A 13,039-nucleotide genomic window follows, 5' to 3' on the forward strand; every position below is an offset into this window, starting at 1 on the left:
GTAAGCTAACATGTAGTCCATATGAACACAATTTAGAAAGGATCTCTAACCAACTGTCAGGGTTTTACAGTAACTTTATGTTTCAAAGAAAATGCAGCTTCCTATCCAGTTCAGACACAGAATCTCTGACACATACAGGCTAGAGTCCAACAATTTGAAAGTAAAGTGAAATGGACTGAACTTCTTAACTAATTTTCCTCTATGGGGGATGGATGGACAGCAGGCCAGGAAGCATAGTGCCAGAGAAATCTCCAGATCAGGGCAGAAATTCATCAGACGTTGCTATTCATGAGTTTTCCCTTGGGCCGGTGAGCAGGTGCAAGGAAGCCATGGAGTGCATTAGCAGGCTGTGCACGGCTGTGCTCAGGCAGGGAGCAAGGTCCATGCTGGAAATCACTCGGTCCTGCCTGCAAGTTTTCAAGCACAGCATGGCCCTGGGCTGGGGGCGCAGAGGGAAACCTAGGAGAGGGCTTACTCTGTTCTCAGACCCAGTGGTGTTCTGATAGGCACAACTCATCTGTACTGCATCTCAGGATGCTTCTGGTCAGTGAGGCCTCCTACAACAGGGACATGAGGATGGACTATCCACAGAAACTGCATTGCCATTTGTGAGGGAGCAACCTGGTACACGGCATAATACAGCCCTACTACCCGGAGTCTACTGAAAGCATGATTTCGCCAGAAGTCTGTGACTTCATAGGGAATGATAAAGCCAGTTCAGCAGGTCGGGACTGACATTTTCTGTCTAATAGAATAGACTAGAATAAAACAGAAAAGAGAGAGAATCACGTGTACCCATACTATAAGGGTAAGAGGTTTCGCAAAGCTTTCCTTACATTTTCTATAGATGTATATATGTGTTTATATGTACATGAACATATGTGTGTATACACATCTGTTGTGTAGATTAGGAACAAATGTAAAGTGTATTTGTTGCTTTGGACACAGCCAAAACTTTTCAAAGTCACTGACAAACAACTATAATTAAACTTCTCAGGCACTGAAAAACTCAAAATGTTCACATCGTAGATTTACTGTAGAAGATTATTTTTCCCATTCCAAAAAAAAATTTGTTGGCGAGAAACCTTGCTCAACTTTCTCAGAAACCAGATGAAAACTTACAATTGTGTTTTTGTTCAGGTCTTTATTAGTTGGAACCTAAACATAACCTTGAAGATTTCTAAACGCAGTTACCTAACTTCCCTGGTGACAATGACATGAGCACACAGAGCCACTGCACAAACTAACACAAACCCCAGCGTGTGGGAAGTAACCAAGGTCTGATGATCCAAAACGAGGAAAGGAAACTCAAGTCGCTCAGTCGTGTCCAACTGTTTATGATCCCATGGACCGTAGCCCACCAGGCTCCTCTGTCCATGGGATTTTCCAGGCAAGAGAACTGGAGTGGGTTGCCATTTCCTTCTCCAGGGGAGATGATCCAAAAGAATGCTGAAGGAGTGCAACCCCAATCTCACCAGCTTCCTAAAGCACACAAGAACATCCCAAACGCAACAAGCAAGCTCAAAAAAGTCTGTACATATCAAACAGAACTGGGATCCTTAGAACAGAACCACATTCATACTTAAGGGCAAAGAACTGGACGTGGAAGGGTAGCAAGGAAATAAAAAAGGACTTAAATGATCTTTTTATAGTTGGAATACAGTATGTTGATTAACTCTGCAATAAAATTACTTTAAGGTGAAAAATCAAAGTTTTTTTTTTTTCCAGGAAGTCAAAGGACTCTATGTACTTTCCATGGGTGAAAAAAAAAATTATGTAAATAAATAACCACCAGTCAAGATGACCACAGCAACCAAGCCAAGAACCAGCCCCAACCACCCACCAAGGTCAATTCACAAATTGCCTTTTGTATTCTTTGTAAAAGAACCTCCAACCACTCAAGACTGAAGCGGTACACACCTGTGTCCAGATAGGAATTCTGGTTTATCTCAAAATGTAATCCAGAAACACCAGATACCCAGCTTCTACTTTAACTGAGGCATTTCCAGTTACAAAGTGAAAGAGAACCTTCAGGAACACAGGCAAAGGAACTGTAACAAAAAACATATTTATTCTCACGTTCTCTTTTTAAAGTTTACTGAAAAGCAAAAACAAAAATCAAGTGATGTAGTTTATGAAATCTCAACTGCTTGTGGCTTTCACCTATAAATGGGTTTTCCTTAGAGCAAGGTAAGCATTTATTAAACCCAAATCTAACAGTTTACTTGTACACTGAAATTTTAGCCAGTAAACAGATTAGCCTTTACTTTTACCCCACACTTTTCAACCATGTACAAAAGGTTTATTAAGCTATGTCTTAAAAACAAACATATCTTAACTATTATAAACAATCAGTCCTGCGAGGAGCACATTCAGAAACATGTCTGAGTCCCACTAGACTGCCACCATTACTTTACAGATTTAGGAGATGGAGTCAGAAAAGTGTTGGCAAAAAGAAGGTGGAATAGAGAGGTATGGAGACCTATCATCTCTTCTCTCCTTGTATCTCATCCCTCCTCCTTACCCACCCATCTATTGCCATCTCCTTCGGTTATCTTCCTTTCAATACTGCCCTCAACAGAACTTTTTTGGAAAATAGGAGGGCATGAAAATGGCAGGGCAGAGGCACTCCTCATTCCACCAGTCTCCATGAGCGCCTGCTCTAGGGAAGGTCATGGGTCAGGTCACTCTAGGTCACTCGAAAGCCAAGCCACCTTCACTCCTATGAGAGACTTCCTCCTCCTCATGGTTTTTTCAAGGTTGATTTATACCAAGTCTACAAGGCCATAGAAGCTCTGAAAACACAAGGATCCACAACCGATGCCCAGATCCAAGGAATCAGTCTAAGTAAAGGACAGTGCAAAGGGAGGGAATTAACTGAGGAGCCCAGCCAACAAATCCCTCTGCTCCGGGGAGATGGTCTCAGACAGCTGCTCAGCCAGGCAAGCACTCACCACGCATTATACACGCTTACATAGCCAAAATGTGATGTGCCCAGCACAGTGATGGGTTCTAGCAAGAACTTAGTAAACAACTGTTGACTTAATGTCTTTGGTACTAGTCAGTCATCAGCCATAAATGGCAGCAAACACCCCGAGATGCTGCATTGGAGAGTCAGAGAAGAGGTGCTGCTACACGACACACAGGTGTAAAAGGTGACTTTTCTTCCCTCAGGATTTCAGAGTTCAGCAGGGTACTACCGCTGTTAGGACCATGTGACAAGAGATGTCAGCAGAAGTCACGCCAGATGGACTCATGGCTTACACGACCGTAGGTTTGGTAGAACAAATGTACTTGCAAACGGTAAGTGCCAAGTCTGTCATCAAGGGACGGGAGAGAAGAATACTTAGATCATGTGCGCCTTTCTATTGGCTGGTAAGTAGTGACAGACACTTGGAATAAAAAGTTACTCACAGCAGTAAATACTTAAGGCTCAGTTTTGATGAAAAGATCAATTTCCTATAGGTGGCTTTGTGTGGGGCTGCCGGCACTCAGCAACCCCAGAGCAGCTGCACCCAAGTTCAGACTCTAGTATCCTCAGACTATAGCCCCATCCTCCACATTGCAGAGCATCACAGGAAGGGAATACAGCTGCGGAGGGCAGCATCCTTCTCTGGGAATCCAGCTTTATGGTGGGACCAGTGCTCCTCAGCCTTCACAGTGCTCCCCAGGATGGCATGGGAAATGCGGAGACTGTTCAAGTGCCAAGCATGCAAAGATGTGGCAACTTTAAATAGGGTCCCTGGTGATTTTTTCAGGAAAGACCTGAAGAAAGCAAGAGAAGGTGAGAATAAGGTATACAGCTGGGAGTCTAGGAGGAGGGCAAGGTCAAGTTGCATGGCCTGTCCTAACAGCAGCAAGGAGTCTGGTGTGACGTGGAGGAGAGTTGAGGGGAAAGCACAGGTGATGAGGTTGGGGAAGCGAGGGGGTCAGAGAGCCCACCCCCGTAGGGCCTCCGAGAACACTGTAAAGACGCTAGTTATTAAACTGTCTGAGAAAGGTTTTAAGCAGTGAAGTCACAAAGTTTGACTTCTGTTTGATGTTTTACAGGGTTGCTGAGGCCGCTGTCTTAAGACTGCCTGGCTTGGGGTGAGGGTGGGGGTGGGGAGGAGAACAACAGTGAAAGAAGGAAAACCGGTTAAGAGACGGCAATAGCCCCCATCTGCCTCTCCTTATCAGACATGGCATCATCCAACCCACACCTCAGCCCTGTTCCCTAAGTCAACGTTACTCATGGTCAAAACAGCCAGGGTCAAACGCTTGTACGAAGTGTCTCATACAGGCATGGTGTGCGTGGAGTAACAGGACACAGCCGACTGCCACCAAAATTATGCTCCCACAAACTGCACCCTCTCTCTCGCCTCACTCGGAAAAGTCCAGAGTCGGGAGCACGTTAAGATTACATTCAGCAGTATAATCGACAAAGCAAGCACACAGTGCCACCTAAGACCCACCACACTTCACGCAAATCCAGAGTACTGTTTGGCATGTGGGCCGGGGTAAACAGCACTATTAAGAGTGTCCCAGGTGAGTTATGCTCACCCCATCAGCATCCCTTTTCTGGGTACTTAGCCTTGGGGATAAAAAAGATAAGGAAGACCTGGTCCCTGCCCTAAAGGAATTCACAGTCTAGCTCAAGACACAGGCGAGTAAACAAATAAGTACAACCCAGTGTCTGATAAATGCAATCACAGAGGTATGTAGAAGGCCCAGAAATAACACAGAGAAGGGAGTAATGTGCTCTGCCCTCCAGGGATCAGGGAAGCCTTCACAGAGTTTTAAAGCAAGTTCAGAAGGTTAAGCAGGCTAGTTACAGGCAGAGGAGGAGACTGGAGCATCCAGACTGACTCAGGGACTGGGAGATGAAAGTTCTGGAGTTGTGAAAGAGCTATGGCTCTGTCTGCTACCTGTGCAGTTAAAAGGGAGAGCAGACAGGAAGGCATAAGGTAGAGGAGGGTCTCATGCCATTGTAAGGACTTCATTCCACGCACAGTAGGGGCCACAGACGAGTGACTGAGTTAGACAGCAGTTCCCCTTTATCCACAGGGGATATGTTCTAAGATGCCCCCAAGGGCAGTTCAGTCACTCAGTCGTGTCCAATTCTTTGCAACCCCATAGACTGCAGCATGCCAGGCCTCCCTGTCCATCACCAACTCTCAGAGCTTACTCAAACTCATGTCCATCAAGTCAGTGATGCCATCCAACCATCTCATCCTCTGTCGGCCCCTTCTCCTCCCACCTTCAATCTTTCCCAGCATCAGGGTCTTTTCAAATGAATCAGTTCTTCACATCAGGTGGCCAAAGTATTGGAGTTTCAGCTTCAACATTAGTCCTTCCAATGAACACTCAGGACTGATTTCCTTTAGGATGGACTGCTTGGATCTCCTTGCAGTCCAAGGGACTCTCAAGAGTCTTCTCCAACACCACAGTTCAAAAGCATCAATTTTTCGGCGCTCAGCTTTCTTTACAGTCCAACTCTCACACCCATACATGACTTCAGAAAAACCATAGCTTTGACTAGATGGACTTTTATTAGCAAAATAAAGTCTCTGCTTTTTAATATGTTGTCTAGGTTGGTCATAGCTTTTCTTTCAAGGAGCAAGCATCTTTTAATTTCATGGCTGCAGTCACCATCTACAGTGATTTTGGAGCCCCCCCAAAGTAAAGTCTCTCACTGTTTCCATTGTTTCCCCATCAATTTGCCATGAAGTGATGGGACCAGATACCATGATCTTAGTTCTTTGAATATTGAGTTTTAAGACAACATTTTCACTCTCCTCTTTCACTTTCATCAGGAGGCTCTTTAGTTCTTCACTTTCTGCCATAAGAGTGGTTTCATCTGGATATCTGAGGTTATTGTTGTTTCTCCCGGCAATCCTGATTCCAGCTTGTGCTTCATCCAGCCTGGTATTCCGCATGATGTACTCATCATATAAGTTGCCTTGACGTACTCCTTTCCCGATTTGGAACCAGTCTGTTGTTCCATGTCCAGTTCTAACTGTTGCTTCCTGACCTGCATACAGATTTCTCAGGAGGCAGGTCAGGTGGTCTGGTATTCCTATCTCTTTGAGAATTTTCCATAGTTTGTTGACTTGCCTGTGAGTGTGCAGGAGTCTCCGGCAGAGGCGTGGGTCAGCGGTGGCATGCTGCAAGGTCCAGGGCACTCAGTGCAGCAGTGCCTGCATGGGACCTTTTGGAGGAAGTCGCCATTATCTTCATTACCTCCACCATAGTTTCGCCTCAGGTCAAACAACAGGGAGGGACCACAGCCCAGCCCAACAACAGAAAATCCAATTAAAGATTTATTGAACATGGTCCCGCCCATCAGAACAAGACTCAGTTTCCCCCTCAGTCAGTCTAACCCTTAGTCTAACCCTCAGGAAGCTTCCACAAGCCTCTTATCCTTATCCATCAGAATGAAAACCACAATCACAGAAAACTAATCAAACTGATTACATGGACCACAGCCTAGTCTAACTCAATGAAACTATGAGCCATGCCGTGTAGGGCCATTCAAGACAGATGGGTCATGGTGGAAGAGTTCCGACAAAACGGGGTCCACTGGAGAAGGGAATGGCAAACCACTTCAGTATTCTTGCCTTGAGAACCCCATGAACAGTATGAAAAGGCTAGGGTATGAAAACAGTATGAAAAACCCCATGAAAACAGTATGAAAAGATAGGACACTGAAAGATGAACTCCCCAGGTCAGTAGGTGCCCAATATGGTACTGGAGAAGAGTGGAGAAATGACTCCAGAAAGCAAAAGTAACACCCAGTTGTGGGTGTGACTGATACTGTAAAGAACAATATTGCATAGGAACCTGGAAAGTTAGGTTCACGAATCAGGGCAAATTGGAAGTGGTCAGATAGGAGATGGCAAGAGTGAACATCAATATTTTAGGAATCAGTGAACTAAAATGGACTGGAATGGATGAATTTAACTCAGATGACCATTATATCTACTACTGTGGGCAAGAGTCACTTAGAAGAAATGGAGTAGCCATCATAGTCAACAAAAGAGTGCTAAATGAAGTACTTCGATGCAATCTCAAAAACAACAGAATGATCTCTGTTTGTTTCTAAGGCAAACCATTCAATATCACAGTAATCCAAGTCTGTACCCCAGTAAGAAGCTGGAGTTGAACAGTTCTATGAAGACCTACAAGACCTTCTAGCACTAACACCCAAAAAAAGATATTCTTTTCATTATAGGGGACTGGAATGCAAAAGTTGAAAGTCAAGAGATACCCAGAATAATAGGCAAATTTGGCCTTGGAGAGAAGCGAAAAGGAAAGATATACCCATTTGAATGCAGAGTTCCAAAGAATAGCAAGGAGAGAAAATAAAGCCTTCCTCGGTGATCAATGCAAAGAAATAGAAGAAAACAATAGAATGGGAAAGACTAGAGATCTCTTCAAGAAAATTAGAGATACCAAGGGAACATTTCATGCAAAAAGGAGCACAATTAAGGACAGAAATGGTATGGACCTAACAGAAGCAGAAGATATTAAGAAGAGGTGGCAAGAATACATAGAACTCTACAAAAAAGATCTTCATGGCCCAGGTAATCACAAAGGTGTGAGCACTCACCTAGAGCCAGATATCCTGGAATGTGAAGTCAAGTGGACCTTAGAAAGCATCACTACGAACAAAGCTAGTGGAAGTGATGGAATTCCAGCTGAGTTATTTCAAATCCTGAAAGATGATGCTGTGAAAGTGCTGCACTCAATATGCCAGCAAATTTGGAAAACTCAGCAGCAGCCACAGGACTGGAAAAGGTCAGTTTTCATTCCAATCCCAAAGAAAGGCAATGCCAAAGAATGCTCAAACTACTGCACAATTGCACTCATCTCACACGCTAGCAAAGTAATGCTCAAAATTCTCCAAGCCAAGCTTCAACAGTAGGTGAACCGTGAACTTCCAGATGTTCAGATGGGTTTAGAAAAGGCAGAGGAAAAAAAAAGAAAAGGCAGAGGAACCAGAGATCAAATTGCCAACCTCCGTTGGATCATTAGAAAAAAAGACCCCCTAGGGGTACCTGAAACCAAGGATAGTCCTGCATCCTATGTACACTACATTTCTTCCTGCATACACCTATAATAAAGTTTAATTTATAAATTAGGCACAGTAAGAGAGTAACAGAAATTACTAGTAATAAAATACTATAATAGAGGTTTAAGAATATATCTCTCTTTCAAAATATCTTATTATTCAAATTTAATGCTTTTTTTCATCTTAACTAAGCACTTATGACACACTGTGGCTATAACTTGCAATTTGAGGCGCAACAGCAAAACTAACACGAATTTATTTTTCCTTCTTCACAATTTCACAGATAGAAGATTCCTTCTTACCATAGATTTTGGCAACATCAGTCAGTATAGGATTTTTTTCCCTGTCCTTTAGTCGAGAAGTTCACCTTTTCAGTTAAATAAGGCACTTCATGGCTTCTCTTTGGCTTATCTGAATTGTGAACATCATGACTCTTGCGCTTTGGGGCTATTATTAAGTGAAATGAGAGTGACTGGAACACAAGCACCGCGATACCATGACAGTCAATCTGATAACCGAGACGAGATGGCCACTAAGTGACTAACGGGTGGGATACTCTGAACAAAGGGGTTACTCACATCCCGGGCAGCACAGAGCAGGATGGCAAGAGGATTCATCATGCTATTCAGAACAGTGTACAATTTAAAAGTTATAATTTCTGGAATTTTCCATTTAATATTTTCAGATTACAGTTGACACAGGTAACTGAATCCGTAAAAATTGAAACCAAGGATAAAGGGGGACTATTTATGGGGCTTCCTAGGTGGCTCAGTGGCAAAGAATCCACCTGCTGATACAGGAGACACAGGTTCAATCCCTGGGTCAGGAAGATCTCCTGAAGGAGGAAATGGCAACCCACTCCAGTATTCTTGCCTGGGAAATCTCAAGGACAGAGGAGCCTAGTAGACTATAGTTCATAGGGTTGCAAAGAGTCAGACATGACTGAGTGACTGAGCATACACAGATATATGGTATTTGTATTTTAAGAAGATCACTCCAATTATAGTGTAGACTCAAGAATATTAACAGCTCAAAGACAACAAGAGTGAAGATAACAAAAGGAGAAGACCTTTCAGAAGGCCAGGTAAGAGCTGATGAAGACCTGGACCGCAGTAAAGACAGACAGTGACTGAGTGCAGGCACAACAGACCTTGAGATAAAACTGACAGCACTGGAGCTACCTGAAGCATCTGATAGGAAATACTGTGGTAAAAATAAACACAAACACCCCACTTAATTTGACAGAAAATGACAGCTAAATCCCAAACCTCTGAAATTACATGAAAATATAACACTTTCTATGAATACCTAATTATATAAATACAAGTTGTAAGAGAAATAAAAATTAACCCTAATTAATGTGCAGTCTTTTTAATTACTTTTAAAATAACTGTAAAGAACAATTTCAAAAAAAGTAAAGACAATTTCAAAACCCAGTAAAGACATTTCCATGGAAAACAACACAGGTTATATTAACTATATGTTAATTTTTAAATTAATTGAATTTTTTAAAAGAAAAAAGAACATAGGTTACTCACTTTTAAAACCCAAGCTCTCACAATAAGTTATTTCCTTCATTACTCTGATATCTCCAGTAATCTAAATAAGTACCTAAGTCTCAAAGCAAATGCACAAACTTCTAAAAACAAGACAATAAAGAAAGGGTATTAGATAAAATATCTTGATAGAACTTCATCAATTTAATAACAAATAGGATCATTTTTGCAATAAGGCAGCAAGACAGAGACTCTAATTTCAAAAGAAAAAACAAAGGTTAATAAAGGGCAGTCTCAACAAACCAGATAAAATATTAAGTGGCATTCATTGTTTGTCTCTTTTACAGAATGTCAGCTTCAGTAGAAAGAAAACATTACATTCACCACACTGAGAATATTCTTCTTATCTCTTTTTATTAAGACACCAAGATAAACTCCATTTTGCTATTTTTCCAACATACACAGTGATCCTCAGCATAAATATTTGTGTAATGTGTAATTTTACTCTCAAATTTGCAGTGCTGCTTTGACAATATTTCCCAAGTTGTTTTTTTTTTTTTTTTTTAATGCCATGGAGGAAATGTTCTCAAATCTTATAATGTTAAAGATTTTATGATCAAAAATAAATCACAGGTATTTACATAGTAACAGGATCTTGACCTTGCAGCTTTTGGTCTGCCATGCCATTTTTCTCCACTATAATATCTGAAGTCACTGCTAATCTAATTATGCACAAGCATTCTGTATTCTGCGACTGTTTTATCAGCGAGGACATTGGGATGAAATTATTTTAAATACAGCCAATTCCCACACTGGACAATTGATTACCTAGTGTATGGATTATTCATTACCCTTGATACCTAGTAAGGCCATTCTCTGGTCATTTTTGTAGCTTCTGTGAAGGGAGTGAACTGAAATTCAAATGATTCCAATTTTGCAATGTTATTAATACATATGGCAACATCCAGAAGAAGAGAATGAAAGCACCCTTTAAATTGAGGCTTTGCATGTCAATTACCCAATCTGTTGACCTGCCAATACCAGAATCATCAATCATGCCTCTGCACAAATGAACAGAACTGAGGCTCCAACAAAACACACTCTGCTCAATGAGAGGATATCCCAATATAATTCCTCCTCTTTTGGTTTTAATTGAGAAAAGAAGAGTAAGCAAGTGAGATAGGGGAAGTACAGAATAAATATTACTGGTCATTAGTCTCCCTTGAGAACCTTCCACAGTACTGGAAACAAAGCAGGAGCTCATTAAATATTATGTAAATCAATGCACAGCTGGAAAACCTTGCAAAACATGAAAGTGCTCCAGATAAAGTATCTTCTCATTCTAAAACTTTTTTCACACTTTTTCACAATTCTCCTGCATTTTCTCTTTAATTCTCCATTAGATGCCTTATTCACTTCTCCCCTGAAGTATGAACTCCATGACTTCAGGGGCCGTGTGTTTATACTTCTCTGTACCCTACACATGATACTCAATGAAAATTCCTTCTAAATTCTCTCATAACTCCACAAGAAAAGTAACAGCTTGTCTCATTTACAACTAACTTCTATTTTTTGACTACACAGGCATCTAGTAAAACAGCACATGGTTCATTAATATTCTAAAGGACACTTGATTATCATGGCTAATTAAGTAAAAATATCATCTGCTGTTATAGCAGATCACATCACCTAAAGACTCTAAGGATGGGTCACTACTGTTACTCAATTCATTTTTACCTTCCAGAGTACCAATGTCAATACAAGAGAGTTTTGAAACTTGTCACGTGCTAGAACATGAGAAAGCACAAAGGTCCTTACTTGTGATTGCTTCAGACATATCAATGTGTATCTTCTAGTTACTTTTTAGGCTCAGGAATTTTATCCTTAGCTTCTTGAATATAATCAGTAACAATGGATTATAAAGTGATGGGACTGTGTACTGATAGACAGCCATAAGGGTAACCACTTGAACACTTTATTCTGGTGTTATTGATAAGCAATCTAATATGGAGATTCACTATAAAAAGCACAAAAACAAAATTTGAAAAAACTGTTTAATAAAATGAATGTGCATCTTATTCAACATACCACTGAAACACCGCTGATAGTGGTGATTCAGTAGGCTAATTGAGCAAAGCAATGTGACCTGGAGAAGTAGGCAGAGAGCAGGGCAAGAACTCTGACCTAGCAGCAGCTGCCGGATGGGAGGGAGAGAGCCTACAGAACCAGACACCCCATCAGCCCATTGGACAGATCCCTTGGGGGTGGGGGTAGGGGGAAGAACACAGACAGGACTACTGACTCGAGGAAGACCTGTTAAGCCGCACTGTCCTACCTCTGGCTGTCACTGCTTGATGGTAGTACATGTCTGCAGAGGAGAAGATGAAGATCAGGTTCTTAGAGACTTGTGTAAATCACAAAAATGTTAAAATAAGGTCAAGGGGTTGGGGAGCAGGCTGAAAGGAAGTGGATTCAGATGCATGAGGTCTAGGCAGACAGATATAGAAGAAAGATGCTATCCAATCCCCATCAGACCAATATGTCTTCAATACATATTTATTTGCAAACAAATCCTAATATGCCCATTGGGTATTCTTGGCACTGACTGATAATCCTTGTTAGACTTCTAGCTTATTTGATGCTCCTAAAAAAACAAAAAATCAACAATGAAAACTAAAACAAAACTCCAACCCTGTATAACTTTTCTGAAAGATATTCCCTCTTTTGATCGCTAAGGATAAACAAAAGTCATTCCATATTTCTCCAAAGGAAAGAATTATGTGGAATAAAGATCAACTGTTATAATGCTCCTGAGGCAACATGTCAAAGTTGGGAGCCAATTTTCTTTTGCAAGTCAAATGTGAAAACAGAATCCAAGACCATGAATTCTGATCTATAGGCAGCTTTTTAAGGATGTCCCCGTAACTGCACATGTCAAAGTGATAATATTATCCATGTCCAATTATTTCTAAGCTCCGTATAAATGTACACACTGTATTATGCCACCATTTATCTTCACGAGGCTATAGAATTCCCCATTACAGTAAGGGATAAAGGGCACAATCTTTTGTTTTCTTACATAAACAAGTCCTCCTTCCACAAATCGCTCTGGTCTTTACAATGACTTCTTTATTTTTTACAAGTCAAGTGTACAGTATTTGCTTCATTTCCCAACCAAAACTAATCCATGCAAATTCACAGTTTCTTTCCCTTTAGTGTTAATTTAGATGGAGCATCTATGATAGAAATCCTAAAGCCTCGTGCTCACATGTACACAATCTTTAACAGAAACTTGACAGCGGTTGATTTAAAACAAAACAAGTCATAAAACAACCACCTCTGGCAAAGCCCAAAGGAATTAAAACTACACCCTCTCGCAACCACAGCACTACTGTATCCACCCTTCGAACATTACAACCCACCCATTTACCAAAACCACAGCTTATTCCTGATTTAGAAAAAGTAAAGTTCGTGGACTTACTGAACTACA

At 41.3% G+C, this 13,039-nt stretch overlaps 1 protein-coding gene across 2 annotated transcripts in view; it reads right to left on the bottom strand.

Moving 5' to 3' along the window:
• NHSL1 (NHS like 1) overlaps positions 1–13,039 on the bottom strand; it is a 160,259-nt gene that overhangs the window by 129,966 nt on the left and 17,254 nt on the right. The gene's annotated exons all lie outside the window — the stretch shown is intronic.

The sequence above is a fragment of the Bos taurus genome, chromosome 9 (assembly GCF_002263795.3).
Source record: "Bos taurus isolate L1 Dominette 01449 registration number 42190680 breed Hereford chromosome 9, ARS-UCD2.0, whole genome shotgun sequence".
Taxonomy (NCBI): Eukaryota; Metazoa; Chordata; class Mammalia; order Artiodactyla; family Bovidae; genus Bos; species Bos taurus.